The 19,850-nt window shown below is 44.9% G+C and overlaps 1 protein-coding gene across 2 annotated transcripts in view; it reads left to right on the top strand.

The window, feature by feature from the left end:
- The window catches only part of DPYD (dihydropyrimidine dehydrogenase), a 1,593,199-nt gene that overhangs the window by 1,037,938 nt on the left and 535,411 nt on the right, over positions 1 to 19,850 (top strand). The gene's annotated exons all lie outside the window — the stretch shown is intronic.

Genomic DNA, 19,850 nt, shown 5'->3' with positions numbered 1-19,850 from the left:
TGCCTTGTAATGTTTTCATTTCCTGTTCTGTCCAGATGTCACCATATCCCAGAATTCCAAGCGGAGGAAGTTCACCGACCCGCCATACTGGGACACCCAAGTGATGGGTGTCTCAATATGGAAACTGCTGCTGGTACCAACCTATTGTGTGGTACAACCACACATACTCTATACGCCGTACGCATCACACTGCCTCTTGCACGGTACCACCAGCGGAACACCGTCGCGAACATGCCGCCGCCGGGATCAGCCGAATGATTCACTGACCGCTGCCATCTTTGTACAGGAGGAGCGCATATGTAGTTTTAATGTGGCTGCCGCTATCTGCACAAAGATGGTGGCAGTCTGATTTACTGCACCTGCGCGAATTACACGCAGTGAATCATTCGGCTGATCCCAGCGGCAGATGCGTGAGCTGTCTAGAGGCAGAGGAAACCGGTCACACTAAAGGGGTTTTCCCATGAACAAAAGTTCATTTTAAAAATTGTCTGTGTCTGACCGTGTAGAGATCATACCACAGCTCCTGTGCAGCGGAGGAAGCAAAAGACAATACTGACATTACAGCAGGGGATCACAGAGGATTCATTTTGTGAGGTAAAATATTTCACTGACTGTTTTTAAACAATATTTTACCTCACAAAATGTATCCTCTGCGATCTCCTGCTATAATGTCAGTATTGTCTTTTGCTTCCTCCCCTGCCCAGGAGATGTGGTATAGACAGGTCAAAGAAGAGAGCACAGATGGGAGAAGTCAGCACATGGGGAAAGAGAGAGTGGATAGGTGGGTGAGCACATGGGGGGAGAGATTCTCAACACTGCAAAGCCTGCCCCCATCGTGACATTACCGCCCTCCAGATGCGAGAGCATCAGGCCTCCATCTAGTATGCCATAAATGTCTGAAAGATGAGTTACACCTCTGTATCCCATATCTATCTTAAAACTAGGCACTGTCTTACAATGTTATGAGTGGAGAAGTGGTCATGTGGGCAATTTTCTCTTTTCACTGCTATAGGAGTTCTGAAAACAGTTGAGCACTCCAGCTCTAGGACTTGTCCAGTCCTTTAGCGGAAAAGGCTTCCTTACACTAGCTTATCCTCAAAAGAAAGAAAGAAAGCAGCACTCACCAGTTAGTAGATCATTCTTCCTTTATTCCAGATACTTAAAAGTAACAAGGAGAATATGGATACACAGCTGATGTATGGACAACAAGCGCTTCTTCAGGGACCACAAAGAGTCATCTGTTGGAGCAAAATAGCCAATGTCCACATGTCAGCTGCATACTTGCCTTTTGAGAATAAACTATTGAAGCAAAACTGTGTTTGTTAAAATTAGCTGAGTTCCATCAAATACCTGAAATCTTACAAAGGTGTGCTGGTTATGCCCATATTATATTTGGTGGATTAAGTGTTTTTCCTTACACTAGCACATAATATAAATTGCTGCGATAATAAGTGCTAACAATGGAAAAATAACTTCATTACGTCCAGAATTTTCAGCACATACACAATTTTGAAAAAGAAGTGAGGTTTAAAATTTTTCAATTCTCGCTCATCTCTAGTAAACACATTACTGCTCTACATGGTTTGTAATTGACATGTTATAATTCTGGGTTCTCCATGAGGGCATTGAGGAGCTTCAACCAAATTATAGCCCACCCTGATTTCCTGGAAAATGAAAGAGAACATTAGTGTTTTTCGAATGATTTAAAATGCCCGAGCTACAGCAGCATTATAAATAGCACAGCTGAAACAGTGTGCAGGATGCATATGATTGCAAAAGTAGCATCAGTTCCACAATTAAATCACAAAAGGAGGAGGTTACACACTATTTCTAATGCACTATGCATTAACAATAATCATTTGTATCCTGTGCCGAGCACTGAAATAGCTGTGACTGGGTTATGACTGAATCGCATGTTTGAAAAAATTAAATTAGATTTGTCTGATACTCAGTCACATGTGTCTATATATTATAAATCTATATATATTTATATATATATATGTATATAATATAACGCTGTGAGCGTTACTCTGTCTGAAGCCATTATAGACTGCGCAAGCGTGACACGCCTGCGCAGTCTGGCTCCAGACAGAAGGCGGCATCCAGCGGTTACAGGTAAGAGGAGTGTGTATGGTGCCAGAGATCACGGTACATGTAGACACTGAATGCATATCTCTATCTCCGGTGCCATACTTACATACTTACCTGACCGGGAGGAGCATTGCCGCGGCGCTTCTCTTCTCGCCGGAGACCAGGGCAGGAGTGTAGTCGGAATCGCGCATGTGCATAGAACTATCCAGTGCCATTTTACTGAAGACACATTTGCAGTGTGTCTTCAGCAATATGGCACCAGACAGCGTGGTATGGGCATTTGCGTACTCCGTCGCCGCACTCCTCCCCTAGCCTCCAGCAGAACTGGACAGTGCTGGAGCACAGGTAAGAAGGGTGAGTATAAATGTTTTTTTTTGTATGTGTGCAGTTTAATAGGGGTGAGGGGGACCATACATATCAGGATAGGGGGGTGAGGGGTAACATGAATACCAGGAGACCATGTATGTCAGGATAAGGGAGTGAGAGGTTGCACACATATCAGAATTGGGGTGGGGGACCATGCATATCAGGATTGGGGGTGAGGGGACCATGCATATCATGATTGTGGGTGAGGGGTACCATGCATACCAGGAAAAGGGAGTAAGAGGACCATGCATACCAGGATTGGGGGTGAGGGGACCATGCATACCAGGAAAGGGGGGTGAGCAGTACTATGCATACCAGGATAGGGGGTGAGAGGACCATGCATACCAGGATAGGGGGTGAGGGGTACCATGCATATCAGGATTGAGGGTGAGGGGACCATGCATAACAGGATTGGGGATGAGGGAACCATGTATATCAGGATAGGGGGGGTGAGGGGTACCATGCATATCAGGATTGGGGGTGAGGGGACCATGCATACCAGGATTGGGGGTGAGAGGACCATGCATACCAGGATAGGGCGTGAGGGGTATCTTGCATACCAGGATTGCAGGATGAGGGGACCATGCATACCAGGTTTGGGGGGTGAGATGACCATGCTTTCCAGGATTGGGGGGTGACGGGAACATACATACCAGGATAGGGATGAGGGGGTACCATGCATACAAGGATAGGGATGAGGGTGTACCATGCATGCCAGGATTGTGGGGGAGGGGACCATGCATACCAGGATGTGGAATGGGGTGCCATGCATGCCAGGACTGGGGGGTGAGGGGACCATACATACTAGAATAGGGATGAAGGGGCCATGCATAGCAGGATAGGGATGAAGGGGTACCATGCATACCAGGATAGGGATGAGGGGACCATGCATACCATTATAGGGATGAGGGGTGCCATGAATACCAGGATAGGAGGGGGGCATCACATACCAGGATGAGAGACCATATACCAATAACAATGCTCACCACCCGGGCGTAGAACGGGTTCATAGCTAGTATGTATATATGCAGCAATAATTCAACATTATGGCGGTGCAAATCTCAGGGTTCTAACGTTGCATATTCTTGTTAAGTCTCAGTCATGTATGAGCCTACAAAAGTGAAAGCCTACGGAGACCCATTCATGTGGGTGAAAAAAGCATAATTTATAATATAATTTCTTGGAGTGGAGTTTTTAGATTACTTAAATTGCCCATAAAATTAAAATCACATTTCAAATAAGACATGCCACTTTTGCCTTTAAAACAGTTTTGTTCGATTGAAGGTGGGTCTCTACTAAATCTTTATTTTATGGCATCTGGCAGTAAGACACTCTCAGCAAATGATTTCAGTCCTGCAGTTTGTGAGGTACAGACCTTTCTCAGCAAGTTGCACACATCCTTGATAGGTATAAGGTCTGAGAATTGTGGAGGTCAAATTAACACCCATGCACTTTGTCATGTTCTTCAAGCCATTTCTGAACAATTTTTGTAGTGTGACCTTAAACATTTTTTCTGAAAGAGACCACTGTCACTAGATAAATACAAATAATATGGAGGACTTGATCTGCAATAATATTTAGAAAGGTGACATTCATGTGATGTCAGAACCCAAGGTTTTCCAGGAGAACATAACTCAGATCATCACATTTCCTCTGCTGGTTTGCCTTTTTCCCATAACTATTTCTAGTGCCATACCTTTCCCTGATAAGACTTGCAGACATACCCAGCACTGGGCACTTTTGACATTTTTGAGGATAAAAAGCCCTAAGAGCAGAATACTGCAATGCATTGTACTGTATGTTCTGATACTTTTCCATCATCGCCAACTACATGTATTCAACAGTTTCTGCTACATTAGCCTTTTGTGGCTGGACCTTGCTACTAAGTCACTTGTCACTTCTGGAACCACTTTTAGTAGGTATCAACCAGACCATATTGACAACCGTCTGCTGCTGTATTGTAGATACTTTGAACCAGTCGGCCAGCCATCAGAATTTTGTACTGTAAACGTCCTTTATAAAAAGTCTTTTATAGTCCTTTAAAGTGTTTGTCCAATTTCTCCCTTCCAAAACATGAACACTAAAATCTTAATGTTCGCTTACTTCTTAACTTTTCACACTCCTTGACAGTTGCCATTGCAATTAAAGAAGCGCTCAAATCAATGTTTTCATCCTCTTAAAATATTGCAATCATCAGATTATATGTAAAGAAAAAAGGGAAAAGGGGAAAATGGATAGAGCTCACCACACTGTGAGGTAATAGATGTTTGGGATGGAGATGCACGTGGAGGGTGCCGCTTCTCCCATATATGGGACGTAATGACAGATGGCTGCGTGCATCTCTGTGTGGTGGTATGTGCGCTGCTGACAGATGGGTGTCTTGATGCTGCAGACGGGCGCTTTGGTCTTGTGACCGGTGTCCAGTTTCAGCATGACGCCTGCTCTGTGCAGCAGGGCCTGCCGACCTCAGAGCGCATGCGCCGATGATGCCGCGCTGATTGGGTGATCCCGGTCACGTGACCACGGTCACAGGGTATTTGAAGGTCCTGTGGAGACCTGGTTAACATCTCCTTGACAAAGCGGCCTTTTTGCGCCGCGAAACGCGCATCGGGGCTCACTGCCAGATGCTTCCCCTCCTCCTCCCGCATCCTCGGGTAAGATTTTGTACTGACGTTAACCTCTGTCTTTTATTATGGTCGCCCCCATCTATACTTAGACATATTGCACCCTAGGACAGTACATGTCCTGCTCCCTTCTTTGAGCTATGCTCAGGGAATCCATTTAGGAGCAATTTGGATCACATGATCATTGATTTTCATGGGGTGGCATCATACATTTTGGGCGTCCACTCTTTAGGCATGATGTTTTGAATACATATATGAGGATATTACTTTCCATCTCGGATGGACGAGGGGTCTGTCGGGTGTGTGTTTCATCTGCTTTATATTGGCACCTCATTCAGATTTTTGTGCACTTTTTGTATGATATTTAAAACTAAAAATCATTGGTTTTTTTGCAATCATTGTTTTGCTCCCTTTTCTCTCCAGTGTTCTAATGAAGAGGAGTAAGGAAGGAATCCGGAACAGCCATCCACCATTAAAATCCAATTTATTTAAAAGCCATTAACAACAAGGATCCAACAAAACCGTTTAAAAATTAAGACGTTTCTGGCACAATGCTGGCACCCCACATCATAGGATAAGTGCCAGAAATGTATCAGGTTTTATATGGCTTCCTTGGAACCTTGCTTTTAATAGCTTTTGAATAAATTGGATTTTACATAGTAACATAGTAACATAGTTTTTAAGGTTGAAGGGAGACTTTAAGTCCATCTAGTTCAACCCATATCCTGTCCTAACCTGCCCTAATATGTTGATCCAGAGGAAGGCAAAAAAACCCATGTGGCAAACAGTAAGCTTCACATTGGGGAAAAAAATTCCTTCCCGACTCCACATACGTCAATCAGACTAGCTCCCTGGATCAACGCAATATTAAGGAAACTAGTGTATATACCCTGTAATATTATACTTTTCAAGAAAGGCATCCAGTCCCTTCTTAAATTTTAGTAGGGAATCACTCATTACAACATCATATGGCAGAGAGTTCCACAGTCTCACTACTCTTACAGTAAAGAATCCGCATCTGTGAGTATGCTTAAACCTTCTTTCCTCCAGATGTAGAGGATGCCCCCTTGTCCCCGTCACAGGTCTAAGAGTAAAAAGATCATTAGAAAGGTCTTTGTACTGTGCCTGCATATATTTATACATTGTAATAAGATCACCTCTAGCCTTCGATTCTCCAAACTAAATAACCCCAAGTGTAATAACCTGTCTAGGTATTGCAGACCCCCTAGTTCCCTAATAACCTTGGTCGCTCTTCTCTGCACCCGCTCCAGTTCAGCTATGTCTTTCTTATACACTGGAGACCAGAACTGTACACAGTATTCTAAGTGTGGTCGCACTAGTGACTTATATATAGGTAAAATTATGTTCTCCTCATGAGCATCTATGCCTCTTTTAATGCATCCCATTATTTTATTTGCCTTTGCAGCAGCTGCCTGACACTGGCCCCTAAATGTGAGTTTGTCGTCCACCCATACACCCAGGTCTTTTTCAGTGACAGTTTTGCCCAGTGTTTTACAATTAAGCACATAATTATGCATCTTATTTGTTCGACCCAAGTGCATGACCTTACATTTATCCCCATTAAAGCTCATTTGCCATTTATCGGCCCAAGCTTCTAGTTTACTTAAATCCTCCTATTATATAAAATTGTCCTCCTCTGTATTGATTACCCTGCAGAGTTTAGTGTCATCTGCAAATATTGAAATTCTACTCTCTATGCCCCCTACAAGGTCATTAATAAATATGTTAAAAAGAAGCGGGCCCAAAACTGACCCCTGTGGTACCCCACTGCTAACCGTGACCCATTCCGAGTGTGCTCCATTAATAGCCAACTTTTGTTTCCTATCCCTGAGCCAGCTCTTAACCCACCTACACATATTTTCCCCTATCCCCATTGTTCTCATTTTATGTATCAACCTTTTGTGTGGCACCGTATCAAAAGCTTTTGAAAAGTCCATGTACACCGCATCCACTACATTCCCTTGGTCCAGTCCAGAACTTACTTCTTCATAAAAGCTTATCAGATTAGTCTGACAGGAACAGTCCCTTGTAAACCCATGTTGATATTGGGTCATGAGGTTATTCTTCTCCAGATACTCCAGTATAGTATCTCTTAGAAAACCCTCCAGGATTTTACCCACAGTTGAGGTTAAGCTTACTGGCCTATAATTTCTGAGTTCAGTTTTTGTCCCCTTTTTGAATATTGGCACCACATTTGCTATATGCCAGTCCTGTGGTACAGACCCTGTTATTATGGAATTTTTAAAGATTAAAAATAATGGTCCATCTATGACTGTGCTTAATTCCTGCAGTACTCGGGGGTGTATCCCATCCGGGCCCGGGGATTTGTCAATTTTAGTGATTTTTAGATGCCGCCGTACTTCCTGCTGGGTTAAGCAGGTGACATTTAATGGAGAATTGTTATCCCTGATCATGTTATCCGTCATGGGATTTTCTTTTGTAAATACTGTTGAAAAAAAGTCATTTAGCATATTGGCTTTTTCCTCATCCACCATTTCACCCAGACTATTTTTAACTTTGTATGGCTGTGTTGGTATCCTTCCTCCGTCCTCCTCATCATATTGTATGATGCGTACCTACAATTTCTCATTTTTCCCTTCTACCCAGCTAATTCTTCTCTTTTTTTCTGCTCCATGTAGAAATAGGAAATCTCTTTTCCCTACATAAATCATTCCTATATTTAACTCCTCATCCAGCTGCTTCCTCCTCCCCCCACCAGGGACTTTTACAGTGATGACTCATGCAGGGTAAATTGACTTTCTGTTTCTGCACACAGTTTAGAAGGATTCAGCTGGTCTGTTTTAATCACGTGATATCATAGACCTGATGGAAAAGAGAAGATTAAGCTGGGTAGAAGGGCAAAATGAGCAATTGTAAGAACACTTTGCCATATACAGTAACATGATCATTGGAGTATATTAAGAGGATAATAATTTTGATTGGAGTGCTACTTCAAATAATCCCTGCAACCAGCTGTAGTTTTCCTGTTATGGTGGGATATGAGGCTCACTGAAAGAAAAACCCTTATAAAATATAACTTTTACTAAGTTTCGTAAAAAATGAACTTACAAATCCACAACAAGGTGAAAGTGCAATGTGCAATAGTAATAAAGATATATAAAGATAGTTGTTAGACATTACTATAACTTGAGGCTAGGCTAGTGTCATTGTGTCCAACCCCCAGCTCAATGCAGGATTCACTAAACCACATCAGATAGATGTCTGTCCAGCATTTGTTTAAAGACTTCCATTAGAGAACTCACTGCCTCTAGGGGCAGCCTGTTCCACTCATTGATCACCCTCGCTGTCAAAGTTTTTTCTAATATCTATACTGTATCTTTTCCCTTTCAGTTTCATTTCATTGCTTCTCATGTTTCCATGTGCAAATGAGAATAATGATCATCCTTCACTTCACATACACTGTGACATCCCCTCACATATTTGTAAACAGCTATTAAGTCTCTTCTTAGGCTGAGTGCAGACGGATTTTTTAGCCCTGCCGATTTTTCTGCGCAGAATGGAAGAAATCCGCAGGTCAAATGACCTGCATTTTTCCTGCGGATTTCTTCCATTTTTCCTGCGGTTTTATTGCGGTTTTTGTGCGGTTTTCCACTGCGGTTTTCCCCCTGCGGATTTGGTGACAGGGGAGATGGAGAACCGCACAAAAGAAGTAACATGCTGCGGATTTTGTACCGCAGGAAAACCGCGCGGAAAAATCTGCAGCGTCTGCACAGCGTTTTTTTTTTTTCATTGATTTTAAGGCTACTGTACATCACAATACGGATATGCAACGTTTCTGCGGGGTAAAATCCGCTGCGGATCCGCTGCAAATCTGCATCGTGTGCACACAGCCTTAGCCTTGTCTTTTGCGGGTTTAACATTCCCAGATCCCTAAACCGTACCTCGCAGGACATACTTTTGCAGTCCGCACACCATCCTGGTCGCTCTTCTCTGAACTTGCTCCAGTTTTTCAATGTCTTTTTTAAAATGTTGTGGCCAGAACTGGACACAGTATTCCAGATGCAGCCTAAGGCCTCTTTCACACTTCAGTTTTTTACAATCAGTCACAATCCGCCAGGTTTTGAAAAAAACGGATCCTCAATTTTCTTTTGAGGATCCGTTTTTTTCCCCCATTGACTTCCATTAATGGCGGATTGTGACTGATTGCTGTCCGTTGCATCCGTTTTTTATGAGGATCTGCCAAAAGTTGCTGTCCGTCACCATCCTCAAAGATTTCAAAATGGAGCTTGCAACGTTTTTTTCTCTGGCGGATCCTCCAGACACTCATTTAACCCGAAATTCTTTCTGGGTGCCGGACAAAAAAAAAAAAATATTCTCTCTCTCTCTCTCTCTCCACTTCCCGGCCAGCGGTTCCTTTAAATTTCCTCATTTTCAGGATCCGTCTGAAAACGGATCCTGTGCCATCCGTTCACATCAGTTGAGAACGGATCCGCTTGTCTGACTTTTTGGCGGATTTGAACTGATGCAAAAAACTGAAGTGTGAAAGAGGCCTAATCAAGGAGGAGTACAGGGGGATAATTACTTCACAGAATCTATGCTTCTCTTTATACAGTACATCCTAGAAAGGTGTTTGTCTTTTTTGCTGCAACATCACACTTGACTCACTTGCACTCTGTGATCTATTAGTATACCCAAGTCTAGTTTACACTTGCTGTTGCTTAGTTCCATATCTCCCATTCTGCAGATGTAACTTTTGTTTTTTTTGCTCAGATGTAGAATCTTGCTTTTTTCCTTTTTTAAATACAGTCATATGTTAAAGTTTGGGCACCCCTATTAATGTTAACCTTTTTTCTTTATAACAATGTTGTTTTTTGCAACAGCTATTTCGGTTTCATATATCTAATAACTGATGGACTCAGTTATTTTTCTGGATTCAAATGAGGTTTATTGTACTAACAGAAAATGTGCAATCTGCATTTAAACAAAATTTGACCGGTGCAAAAGTATGGGTACCCGTATCATTTTCTTGATTTGAACACTCCTAACTACTTTTTACTGACTTCCTGAAGAACTAAATTGGTTTTGTAACCTCATTGAGCTTTAAACTTCATAGCCAGGTGTATCAAATCATGAGAAAAGGTATTTTAGGTGGCCACTTGCAAGTAGTTCTCCTATTTGATTCTCCTATGAAGAGTGGCATCATGGGCTCCTCAAAACAACTCCAAAATGATCTGAAAACAAAGATTATTCAACATAGCTTTTCAGGGGAAGGATACAAAAAGTTGTCTCAGAGATTTAACCTGTCAGTTTCCACTGTGAGGAACATAGTAAGGAAATGGAAGAACACAGGTACAGTTCTTGTTAAGCCCAGAAGTGGCAGGCCAAGAAAAATATCAGAAAGGCAGAGAAGAAGAATGGTGAGAACAGTCAAAGACAATCCACAGACCACCTCCAAAGACCTGCAGCATCATCTTGCTGCAGATGGTGTCACTGTGCATCGGTCAACAATACAGCGCATTTTGCACAAGGAGAAGCTGTATGGGAGAGTGATGCGAAAGAAGCCGTTTCTGCAAGCACGCCACAAACAGAGTCGCCTGAGGTATGCAAAAGCACATTTGGACAAGCCAGTTACATTTTGGAAGAAGGTCCTGTGGACTGATGAAACAAAGATTTAGTTGTTTGGTCATACAAAAAGGCGTTATGCATGGAGGCTAAAAAACACAGCATTCCAAGAAAAACACTTGCTACCCACAGTAAAATTTGGTGGATGTTCCATCATGCTTTGGGGCTGTGTGGCCAATGCCGGCACCGGGAATCTTGTTAAAGTTGAGGGTCGCATGGATTCAACTCAGTATCAGCAGATTCTTGACAATAATGTGCAAGAATCAGTGACGAAGTTGAAGTTACGCAGGGGATGGATATTTCAGCAAGACATTGATCCAAAACACCGCTCCAAATCTACTCAGGCATTCATGCAGAGGAACAATTACAATGTTCTGGAATGGCCATCCCAGTCCCCAGACCTGAATATCATTGAACATCTGTGGGATGATTTGAAGCGGGCTGTCCATGCTCGGCGACCATCAAACTTAACTGAACTGGAATTGTTTTGTAAACAGGAATGGTCACAAATACCTTCATCCAGGATCCAGAAACTCATTAATAGCTACAGGAAGCAACTAGAGGCTGTTATTTTTGCAAAAGGAGGATCTACGAAATATTAATGTCACTTTTATGTTGAGGTGCCCATACTTTTGCACCGGTCAAATTTTGTTAAAATGCAGATTGCACATTTTCTGTTAGTACAATTTGATCCAGAAATATAACTGAGTCCATCAGTTATTAGATATATGAAACTGAAATAGCTGTTGCAAAAAACAACATTGTTATAAAGAAAAAAGGTTAACATTAATAGGGGTGCCCAAACTTTAACATATGACTGTACCATTCAATTAGACGCTTCTCATTGTTCAAGCTTATCTAGATCCTTCTGAATCATTTGTCTTCTCTAGTGTTAGCTAACCCACCTAGCTTTGCATCGTGTGCAAATTGGATCAGTTTACCTTTAATTCTCCTATCTAGATAATTTATAAAAATGCTGAACAACACTGGGGCCATGACAGAGCCTTGTGGTACCCCACTTAAAACAGTCTTCCAATTGAGTGTACAACCATTTATTACCACTCTTTGAGTATGATCACTGAACCAGTTATGAATCCAGTTTACTGTAGCCTTGTCAATCCCATGCTTTGTCATTTTTTCAATAAGGATAGTATGAGATACTTTATCAAATGCATTGCTGAAGTTGAGATATACTATATCTACCGCATTTCCCTGATCCACCCAGTCAGTGATTTCACCATAGAAGGAAATTAGATTAGTCTGGAATGACTTGTTTGCTACAAACCCATGCTGCCTCTGGTTAAATACTGTATTCTTATCCAAGAACTCACATACATGTTGTTTAATAATTTCTTCAAAGTTCACTGGCCTGTAATTTCCTGGCTCCATCGTCTTTCCTTTTTTGAAGATAGGGACAACATTTGCCCTTCTCCAATCTTCTGGGACTTCTGTTCTTCAGGATTTTTCAAAGATTCTGGCTAGTGGTCCTGCAATTTCCTCTGCTAACTCTTTCAGTACTCTAGGATATAATTCATCTGGACCAGGAGATTTAAATTCATTTAAATTAGCTAAGTGTTCCCTCATCATCTCTCTGTTTATAGATAGTGTGGATTCTTTTATTTTTTTGATCGCACCATGAAGATCAGTTAATGTTACAATTGTTTTCTAAGAGAACACAGGTGCCAAATAGGAATTTAAAAGTTTGGCCTTCTCAACATCATCTTTGACCGCTTCATACTTTTCATCCTGTAAAAATCCTGTAGCATCTCTGATTCTTCGTTTGCTTTTGACATTTCCCCAAAATCCTTTTTTACTGCTTTTGGTCTCCAATGCTATCTTCACTTCATTACTGTCTTTAACTCTTTTAATGTTTGCCCTGCATTCCCTGCAAACAGCATTATATTCTTGCAAAAAGAGATTTTTTTCATATATGTATAGTACATTAAAATAATAATAAAAATGTTTATATATATATATGAACACAAAATTAATGAACTACAAAGGTGACAATATAACGGTGGCCGAGACTAAGGCCAGGACACCTAGATGAAACACTGGTTTCTTACAATCTCAACCTGATTTGTATAAATGGCCGCATGATAGGATAATAGGTCAAATCAAGCAGCCTCCCAAAACTAACTGAGAGAGACTGAATGAGTTGATCTAGATCCAACCTTGTTACTGTAAGGTCTATATAGTTTGGTAAGAGTATAGCTGTTTGTGCGAGGGTGAGTTGAATGCTGTGATTGATTCCAGTTGTTCTAATCCCTCCCCTATGGGCTCTGATTCAGTGTCCTATGTGTATATGATACGGGTGCAGTGATTGGGTATGGCTGTGATAACTCCTCCCCTTCGATCTCTGATTGGCTAGCCAGCGGTATAACTTCTATGACGCACGCTCTTAGACACGCCCCCATCCCCCATGAAGAAGCACTTGCCGTGCGAAACGTGCGCCGGGGTCTGGAGGATCAGCTTGTCACTGGACATTACGCCGAATGTCTGTGGAGAAAATCCAAACTACAAGAAGATTTCATCCATTAAAAGTTTATGCTTAGAACATACAACACTGCCCTTCACCTCTCCAAACAAACCTATGTCAACACCCTCATCACCTCACTGTCCAATAACCCGAAACGTCTCTTCGACACTTTTCATTCTCTACTCAACCCAAGAGTACAGGCCCCAACCACGGAGCTCCGAGCTGACGATCTGGCCAATTACTTCAAAGAAAAAATTGACCAGATTTGACAGGAAATGATCTCCTAATCACCTCATACCATGCACTGTCCTTCCTCCCCCACTGCATCTAGCTCACTCTCTGATTTTGAACCAGTCACAGAAGAAGAAGTGAGCAGGCTCCTTGCATCTTCTCACCCAACCACTTGCACCAGTGACCCATTTCCATCACATCTCCTCCAGTCCCTTTCCCCTGCTGTCACCCCTCACCTAACTAAAATATTTAACCTCTCTCTCTTCTGGTATCTTTCCCTCCTCATTTAAGCATGTCATCATACATCCACTACTTAAAAAACCATCCCTTGACCAAAACTGTGCCGCTAACTTTAGACCTGTCCCTAATCTTCCCTTCATCTCTAAACTCCTGGAACGCCTGGTCCACTCCCGTCTTATCCGCTATCTCTTTGATAACTCTCTTCTTGACCCTCTCCAGTCCGTTTTCCGCTCTTTACACTCTACTGAAACTGCCCTCACTAAAGTTTCTAATGATCTACTAACAGCTAAATTAAATGGTTATTACTCCATGCTAATTCTCTTGGATCTCTCTGCAGCATTCAACACTGTAGATCATCAGCTCCTCCTCACTATGCTCCGTTCCATTGGCTTCAAGGACACCGTTCTCTCCTGGTTCTCCTCCTATTTCTCTGACCGCTCCTTTACTGTATCTTTTGCCGGTTCCTCCACCTCTCACCTTCCCCTTACTGTTGGGGTTCCTCAAGGATCGGTTCTAGGCCCCCTCCTCTTCTCCTTGTACACTGCCCCTATTGGTCAAACAATCAGTAGATTTGGTTTCCAGTACCATCTCTATGCTGATGACACCCAATTATATGCTTCTTCTCCTGGCATCACGCAAGCCTTTCTAGAAAACACCGGCGATTGTCTAAATGCTGTGTCTAGTATCATGTCCTCACTATATCTGAAACTGAACCTGTCAAAGACTGAACTCCTTGTGTTTCCTCCCTCTACTAATGTACCTATACCCGACATTGCCATTTCCGTGTTTGGTTCCACTATTACTCCCCAGCAACATGCCTGCTGTCTTGGGGTCATACTTGACTCTGAGTTTTCCTTTGCCCCCCACATTCGATCACTGGCTCACTCTTGTCATCTGCACCTCAAAAACATTTCTAGAATTCAACCTTTTCTTACTTTTGACTCTGCAAAAACTCTTACTGTTTCTCTTATCATTATCGTCTCGACTATCGTAACTCTCTTCTAATTGGTCTCCCTTTTACCATACTCTCCCCTCTCCAATCTGCCTTGAATGCTGCAGTCAGGATCATATTCATCACCAATCGTTACACCGATGCCTCTGCCTTGTGCCAGTCATTAGACTGGCTAACCATCCACTCCAGAATTCAGTATAAACTTATTACCCTCACCCACAAAATACTCCATGGCTCAGCACCATCCTATATCTCCTCCCTTGTTTCAGTATACCACCCTACCCTCACCCTCCATTCTGCTGAAGACCTGAGGTTAGCATCCTCAATAATCAGAACCTGCCACTCCCGTCTCCAAGACTTTACACGTGCTGCGCCAATTCTTTGGAATGCACTTCCCAGGTCAATACGATTAGTCCCCAATCCCCACAATTTTAAGCGTGCCCTGAAAACGCATTTATTCATACTGGCCTATCGCCTCAACACATTAACCTAATCTATCCCTGTGTGGCGCAGCCAAAAGTTTTACCATAATCATGTTCCCACATGCTTTATGCATCCATTAGCCCTCTGTGTCTGTACTGTTACACACTTAACATTATGGCTGGTCCATACAATCAGGGCAACTGTTACCACCCACCTTTCGTGTCTACCTCTTTCCTCATAGACTGTAAGCTTGCGAGCAGGGCCCTCATTCCTCTTGGTATCTGTTATGATCCATGTGATTATTGTTATGCTGTAATGTCTATTGTCTGTACAAATCCCCTCTGAAATGTAAAGTGCTGCGGAATTTGTCGGCACTACAGAAATAAAATATTATTATTATTATTACACTCTGTGGGGACCACCATCTCGGGTAGGAATAATTAAACTGGGTTTTTCGCTTTTCTGTGTCTATGCAGCTGGATTGAGCGCTGCATGGGCTCTCTTTGAAGGCTAGAGATGCATGACATGTCTCAGATAGTCGGCTCCGGACATGTGGAGGTTACTAATATAATGTGAATTTTGCATTTGCACTTTTGCTGTTAGGGCTGGCGGAACGCACCAAATTATAAAATAATAGTAGGTGTGTTCACAGCCCGGGGTCCACTGTGCAGAGGTGGTACACTGCTGCTAAGTAATGGCGGAAGAATTAAGCCGTGTGAAACCGATCACACGTGGGTTACGTCACCCAATGTGAACAGGGGCGAACTCTGTTAATGCACAGAGCCGCACAACCGCTGAACGCAGATGCCGGAGCCTGTTAAGCTCACAGAGCCCGGCCAAAAGAGCGCCCAGTGTACGGCCACAGAACTCTACCTCAAGGACACGGGGTTAGAGCCCTTCTAGGCCCACTGAACTCGCGGCATCGCTGCCGCGAACGCCGCTGTAGACGCTGGCTATGGAGCACGTGCACTGAGGCTTGCCGAGTCCCTGGTGAGGACTGATGCCTAACTCAACCTCTGTCCTACCTACACCTAAGCCTGGGCGCTGGCATGCTAGGCTGCACAACACATGCGTACCAATGGTAGGGGTTTCTTAATGAGTCATTCACCAGAGACATTCATGCGTGCATACATCACTCACTACACATAATCTGTAAATGCAGTCTTATCCTAGCGCATGGCCGAGCGGCCATGCGAACCTTTTATAGCCGCGAGCATCAGGGACCGTCCTGGCTTCTCGGATGGGTCAATCTGAGCAGGAGCAGGACCTGAGCACGTGACCTTCGATCTCCAATGGGAGATTACTCCACGGGCATGCTCAGTGGCCCGACATGGAGACTTAGTCCCTGGAGAATCTCGCTGCTGAGCAGCATGTATTGTCATAGCTGCGCCAGAGGTGGCAGCAGCAAGCAAACCCACGGAGCTGGTCTGGGCAGAGCGCCTGGACTGACGAGTTTGCTGAGCAACCTCCTCTGTGGCTGGAGAGGAATGGGAGACCGCTGGAAGTAAGGCTTGGGATTCTAGCTGTGCAGCGACAGAAATCCGACGCCTCACATTACCCCCCCAGGGGCCCCTCCCCTCTGAGCCTTGCTGCTCTCAAACTCCACAATGAGAAGAGGAGCGTGGATGTTCTCCACCGGCTCCCAGGTCTGAGCCTCAGGACCATGAACCTTCCAATCCACCAAGTCAAACTTTTTGCCCCGCATCACCTTGCATCCCACGATGGCATTGACCTCAAACTTGTCAGGTGACAGGTCTGATGTCCCGGCAGATGGTTCAGAAAACCAGGACACGTGAACCAGCTTAAGGAGAGATACATGAAACATGTCCGAGATAGCCAAGTGTGGTGGAAGGGCCAGCCGGTAGACCACAGGGTTAATCTGCTCGAGGACCTTGAAAGGGCCAATATAGCGCTGTGCAAACTTAGCAGATTCCACCCGCAGCCTGATGTTTCGAACGGAGAGCCACACTAAGTTGCCAGGGGTGAAGGTCAGAGCAGGGCGCCTGCGAGTATCAGCGGAGGACCTCATTCTCTCCTTGGAGGCCCGGATAGCATCCTGTGTGCGATCCCAAATGTCACGTGCCTCCACCGCCCAGTCTGCCACCCTAGAGTCGGTGGGTGACACGGGCATGGGCACAGGGACGTGTGGATGATGACCGTAATTTAGGAGGAATGGGGTCTGACCGGTGGAGTCGGCCACAGCGTTGTTCAAGGCGAACTCCTCCCACGGCAGCAAAGATGCCCAATCATCCTGCCTGGCCGAGACAAAATGTCGCAGGTATGTCACCAGGGTCTGGTTGGCTCTTTCAACCAACCCATTCGCCTCGAGATGATAGGCCGAGGAGAGATTTAGCTCAATGTTGAGCAGAGAACAGAGCTCTCTCCAGAACCGAGAAACTGAGGACCCTGGTCGATGACAATCTTATCCGGCATGCCGTGTAGGCAGAAAACATGTTTAATAAACAACGCTGCCAGGCCCCATGCTGAAGGTAGCCGAGAGAGTGGTACCAGATGTACCATCTTGGAGAAATAATCGGTGACCACCCAAATGACGGTGTTGCCACTGGACTTGGGCAGACCCACCACAAAGTCCATACCAACCACCTCCCAGGGCCTGTCCGCAACCGGCAGGGGATAGAGTAACCCAGCGGGCCACTGCCGAGAGGACCGATTCTGGGCTCAAGAGACGCACGTCTGAATATAATCTCTGACGTCACGAGCCATATGCGGCCACCAGTACATCCTTGCCAGGAGATCAGAGGTTTGTTTGGTCCCAAATTGTCCCCCCACCCTGGACGAATGAGCCCAAGAGAGGACCTCCGGTCGCAGATGGGCAGGGACAAAAGTCTTGCCTGGAGGTACCAACTCGAGAGCAACCGGAGCCATGGTCCTCAGACTCTCCGATGGAACTATCAGCCGAGGCTCCTCCTCCTCTTATGACACCATGGAGTGAGAAAGAGCGTCGGCCCGGACATTCTCCCCGGAGAGAAAATGCAGGGTGAAATGGAATCGGGAGAAGAACAAGGATCATCTGGCCTGGCGAGAATTCAGCCGCTGGGCAGTCTATAGATAGACCAAATTTTTGTGGTCAGTGAACACCTGGAAAGGATGGCGAGCCCCCTCCAGGAGGTGTCTCCACTCTGAGAAGGCCAGCTTCATTGCTAGCAACTCCCTGTCCCCGATGGAATAATTCCTCTCCACCGGTGTGAAGGTCTTAGAGAAGAAGCATGGGTGCTTCCGACCTTGCGAGTCCTTCTGGAACAGGACCACTCCAGCACCGACGGAAGAGGCATCCACCTCCAGAATGAAGGGCTTATCTACATCGGGGCAATGTAGAATGGGAGCGCTAGTGAAGTGTGATTTAATAGCGGCGAAGGCCTTGGAGACAGTTTCCGACCACAGTTTGGGGTTGCACCCTTCTTGGTGAGGGCCACCAAGGGCGCTACCAAAGTTGAGAAATGGGGGATGAATTGGCGATAGTAATTTATGAACCCCATAAAGCACTGCACCGCTTTGAGAGAATGGGGCTCCTGCCAATCCATCACCGCCTGTAGTTTGGCAGGATCCATGGCCAACCCCTGGGCCGAGATGATATAGCCCAGGAAAGGCAAGGACTCCTGCTCAAACACACATTTCTCCAACTTGGCGTAAAGGGAGTTTGCCCGTAGGAGATCAAAAACTTTGCGAACATCTCTCCGGTGGGAGTCAACATCTGGAGAGTAAATGAGAATATCGTCCAGATAGACTACTACCGAGGTGGTAAGCATATCCTGGAAGATATCGTTCACAAAGTCTTGGAAGACGGCTGGTGCATTACATAGCCCGAAGGGCATCACCAGGTATTCATAGTGCCCATCTCTGGTGTTAAATCCCGTCTTCCATTCGTCCCCCTCACGGATGCGAATCAGGTTATAGGCTCCTCTCAGATCAAGCTTAGTAAACGCTCTCGTTCCCTGTAGCCTATCAAACAGTTCCAATATCAGGGGTAGAGGATACTTGTTCTTAATGGTTATGGCGTTAATACCCCTGTAATCGATGCACGGACGTAATTCTCCATTCTTCTTTTGGACAAAGAAGAATCCCGCTCCCGCAGGAGACACTGACTTCATAATGAATCTTCTTGCCAGATTCTACCTGATATACTGAGACATGGCTTCTGTCTCTGGGAGAGATAGGGGGTAGACACGACCCCGGGGAGGCTCAGTACCGGGCAAGAGGTCAATAGGACAGTCGTAAGGGCGGTGCGGCGGAAGGGTCTCCGCTGTCTTCTTGGAGAAAAGGTCTGCATACTGCTGGTAAGGCTTGGGAAGCGAGGAGAGATCTGCGGGAACCTCAGAGGTAGCGACCTGTACGCAGTCCCTCAAACACCTACCCTAGCAGGACTTGCTCCAACCAAGGATTTTTCCCGAGGACTACTCTATGTGTGGAGAGTGAGCTCATAACCAGGGAACTCCTAGGAGGACCTGGTCGATACCTTCGGGCATGACCAGAAGAGACAGCATCTCCTGATGGGAAGGAGACAGTGAGAGTATAAGTGGAGCCGTCTGGTGGGTGATTTGGGATGGAAGTGTCGCACCATTCCTCACTCTGATAGTGACTGGCTGAGGTAGCAGGACCAGGGGGATTGCGTGTTGTAGGGCAAAGGCAGATGACACGAAATTGCCCTCCGCTCCAGAGTCCACACAAACCTCCACCACCAGAGTGGAAGAATTAAATTCTAACGCCCCTTTAAACAGGAGCTTGGAGGAAAACGTAGCTGTGTCTAGTAGGCCCCCTCCGATCACCACTAGATGGGAGCGTTTCCCGGGCATTGTGGACACTGGTTAGCTAGGTGCCCAGT

Source organism: Dendrobates tinctorius, unplaced genomic scaffold (assembly GCF_039654945.1).
Source record: "Dendrobates tinctorius isolate UK_male_01 unplaced genomic scaffold, ASM3965494v1 ptg000029l, whole genome shotgun sequence".
Classification (NCBI taxonomy): domain Eukaryota; kingdom Metazoa; phylum Chordata; class Amphibia; order Anura; family Dendrobatidae; genus Dendrobates; species Dendrobates tinctorius.
Note: the sequence above shows the minus strand (reverse complement) of the source record. Positions and strands in the feature narration are given on the sequence as shown.